The sequence below is a fragment of the Aethina tumida genome, chromosome 8 (genome assembly GCF_024364675.1).
Source record: "Aethina tumida isolate Nest 87 chromosome 8, icAetTumi1.1, whole genome shotgun sequence".
NCBI lineage: Eukaryota > Metazoa > Arthropoda > Insecta > Coleoptera > Nitidulidae > Aethina > Aethina tumida.
In genome coordinates, this window is record NC_065442.1 from 4607400 (window position 1) to 4611474 (window position 4075).

At 27.5% G+C, this 4075-nt stretch overlaps 1 long non-coding RNA gene across 1 annotated transcript; it reads left to right on the top strand.

Annotated features, from left to right (window-relative positions):
* The first annotated feature begins 1673 nt into the window (after positions 1-1673).
* Positions 1674-3322, top strand: LOC126266371 (uncharacterized). Its single transcript, XR_007548776.1, has 2 exons — positions 1674-1761; positions 3034-3322. It is a non-coding gene; the product is annotated as an uncharacterized LOC126266371 (long non-coding RNA).
* Positions 3323-4075: the final 753 nt, after the last annotated feature.

The following is a 4075-nucleotide window of genomic DNA, read 5'->3' on the forward strand; positions in this document are numbered from 1 at the left end:
ACAGGGTGTGTGTGATACGTCACATTAGTTGAAGGGCGAGTTAGTGATATTAAAATGAATCATTTAACCAAAGTTGTGTAGTCCAATATCATCGGTATCTTGTATAAAATAAATTACCCCCTTTTACCTGTTTTAACGAGTCTTTCAAAATGACTTTGATTTTACCGACTCATCTAACAGCTTAATTCGTTTCTGAAATCCAACTCCCATTGTACGCATCCCATCTTTGAGCTACAAAAAATTGGATTTGAATGACTTTTACTCGACAGCAACTGGTTGGTCTCGATTCTATGACTACAATTCCCTTGTGGAAATCACATCTTGGTTTGTTGGTGTCAATAAATTCACAAAATTCTTTTAAAGTAATAACACATACAGAGAACAGGGTGTGGAGATACGGGAAACATCTTGCTTGCTATGTATAAAACGTTTACTAATCTGCTTGGCTTTTCAAATGTTTAATATGTTTTTCAGACTTTTTTCTTTTGTGATTAATACTAAGATTTGTATTATATACATTACAGATGACATTGGAATTGGATTAGCCTTCTTTAATAGAACTTTTGACCATATCTTTTGTTAATATACTTTCATTTTGACATTCTAATGCTTGATTTTGTTAATGTAATTTCAAATTGCACGTTGAACACAGCCTACACAATTTATATAAACGACCTTTGGGGATTTACCGATTGACCTGTTGTATTCTTAATTAAAGATGTACCAAAATCAAAAATATTTTATTATTAAAGACAAAATTTCATAAATATAGAAGTACTAAAGATCTACTGAAAATTCATTTAATTATTCATTTATCTGGATTTTAATGCAATACAAATAATAACTAGATTTTATTTTGTTGATCAAATTGGAATTTACGAAAAGTGAAACCAATTTGGACTATAAAACTGAACAATTTCTTTAAGTTAAATTGGTTCTGCCAGAAATATTTTAATGTTGATAAAAAACGTACAAAAGTTTCAAAGATTACTTGAAAGTAAATAATTTTGTGACTAAAAATTTGATAATTACATACCATGATAACACGAATATAATTTACTGGAAACAATTTAATTAAAATTTCTGTCATTTGTTACATATCCTCTTAAAACTAATTACTTTTAGAAGAATAAATGAAAAACAATATTTTGCAATCAGTACTTTTTGTCAAATATTTATAAGTTATTTTAAATTAACCCATTCACTAATGTTTTGAATAACAATAAATTAGCTTCAATAACTTTTCGAAAATATTGGAAAAACGTTTTTATTGACATACGTGAATATTGTAACGAATTTTTTGTAAATTATTTTTTTTTTTAATTTTTACTAAATAAGTGTTTTACTTTAAAATTTATTATATTAATAAACGTTTACTATTTAAAATATTTAAAATGATTATTAAATATATTGAAGATTATTTGGTCACCGTTTTCTATTTATAATAAAGTAAAATGTATATTCCAAAGTGAGATTTCTATTTAACTATTTGTGAAAATACAATCAAAAAATTATGTACTTGACAAAATTTTATACTGATCTTAATAGTTATTGTTATTTGAAGAAAAAAATTACAGAAAAACATACATTTTTAAAATTAAAAAGACTTACTCTATTGTACTTTAATATTTCGTATATATTCAACCTTATTTTTTATTTTAGTTATGGACGACGGAACAAAGGGGGTTCCAGAATGTTTTAATTTTCCCATGACATATGAGTGATCAAAGAGAATCTGATGTGAAAGAAGTGAAACCAAAGGTCAGTAGAATAGATACTTTTGAGTTTGATTAGTCTAAAGTACATATAATGTAAACACAGTCGGTCTCAAAAATCAGGTGACTGAAGTCAGATAAGCGAAACGTGTAAACAAATCGTAATTTTTATTTAATGTTATTCCAAGAGTACTTTTCATCATTTATACAAGATTGGAATCGTCTGTAAAACGATTCAAAACAAGTTGAAGTCACTCTTTGGGGCCTTTTCTAGGATCCGTGTCACCGAATTTATTCTATAGTCAGAAGTCTTCTGGTGGTAAATCTAGCAAATATGGTGGATGTTGTGGAACAACAAGACCCTTTTTATACAAAAACTCCTTCACTATTCTGGATGAGTTGATTCGCTGTTATGCAATAGGGGCTCCCGATATTCTCGGTGTAAAACAGATAATTTTCTTCAGTAATCGGTTCAGGACCCCCCAAATAATATTGACCCGCAATCGTTTGTCCTTGGAATTCATGATTTTCGATGACGAGGTGAAAAAAATGGTATAAATATGTTATATACACTTAGAAGGTGTAAATTTCGTGAATAAAATATTTGTGCTTAGTTCAGTTTTCATATTATGGTTGGCACTCACCTGAGGAAATTTATAGCAGCAGTCACCTAAGTTTTGAAACAGTCTGTGTAAAATATACATAAAAATATAAAAGTTTTATTTAACTAATAATTTAATTATTACACATATTTACATACGAATCATAACTTAATATAATTTTTCAGATACAGTTTTGAAATAAAATTTTAATAGACAAAACACATTTAGAAAATTTTGATTTTTTCAAACTCATAAACGTAATACAATTTATCCTGAAATAATAAAACATCTTTTGATTATAGTTGTTTGATCAAAATTTTCTAACTTGAACGTACTAGAATACAGATATTTGTTGGACAGTTTTATACAAAAATATTTATATTTGTACTTTAAAAAAAAGAAAAATACTATTATACTAAGGTATTTTTTAGATCAAATTTGAGAAATTATATAAAGTATATGGAACAAATTCATTGTATATCATTCTTAATCTCTTGCCAATTAAGGTTTATATAATTTCAGCTATATGTTAAACAAATATTTTGTCTTGATCCTTATTTATTCAACGCACAATTAACTAAGATATATTTTTATTTATTTATCAAAATCACTTGTAATTACTTTGTTATTATTCCAATTTTAAATATTTCAGTTAAAGAAAGATGGTTCAATGTGACAATTTCATTATTCACGTTATTATAATTTTTATATTTTAGGTGTTATGACAAGCTGCTCTAAAATATAAAGGGTTCAGTATGGATTTTCTACAGCCATTATCACAAGAATTAACCAAGTACGGCCAGTATCAGGAAGAATATATTAAACTTCATTCACATAAGATCGGAACAGTGGTGGTGTATTTGTACTGCGGTGGTAGCGGTAATTTCTAAATGTTTCATTGGTATTATACAGGCTTGTGTAATCATCATATTTATTTTAAAACAGTCACACACAGATTATAAAGAAAATTGTAAGTAAATAAATAACATTAAATAAACATGTACGGACACAGTGCCTAATGTACTTGTGCAGAATACAACAGTTGCATTTGGATGTTGGAAGATCGTGGTAGCGTTTAGGGTAAAAGTTAAAAGCTAGGTCCCGAACACCAACTTTCTGTACTACACACACAAATACACTTCAACTGCACCAAAGTTTATGTGAATGAACTTATTAGTATCTGTGTACCAGATACTGAAAATTACTCGCTTAAATTTAAAAATTAAAATAATAAGTAATCATGTATGTTTCTTAAAATAGGTAATATTTTAAGAAACAAGTATAAATTTCGATTTATGTTATGTAAATTATATTAAAATTTAGATATTAGGGAGTATATTATAGGTATTCATTATTGTCAAAAATAAGGTTTATAACCTGCTTCTCTACAAACATTGGATTTGTTAATTTGACAATTATTTTAAGCATTTATTAAAAACCACGTGGTTTGTTGGCTGTGTTGTTTCCTAAATCATTTCATCATTTCAAATTGACTTGATATTAGTATGTGACTATAGGTATTACAATTTGTACTCCTGTGCTTCCTTCTGTGCGATAGGGTGTTTGGTTGTTATTGCAATTTTCACTTTTTGTATTTTTCTTGTCATCATTGTCATCGATGTGTTTCATTAACTGAAGTTGCAGTAATTCCTTTACAATTTGAAACTTTACTTTGTCCACCTTCACTTCATATATTTAACAACCCAACCAAGATCAAAAGGAGAACCAGTCAACGCTAATAAAATTACTAAATCTGAA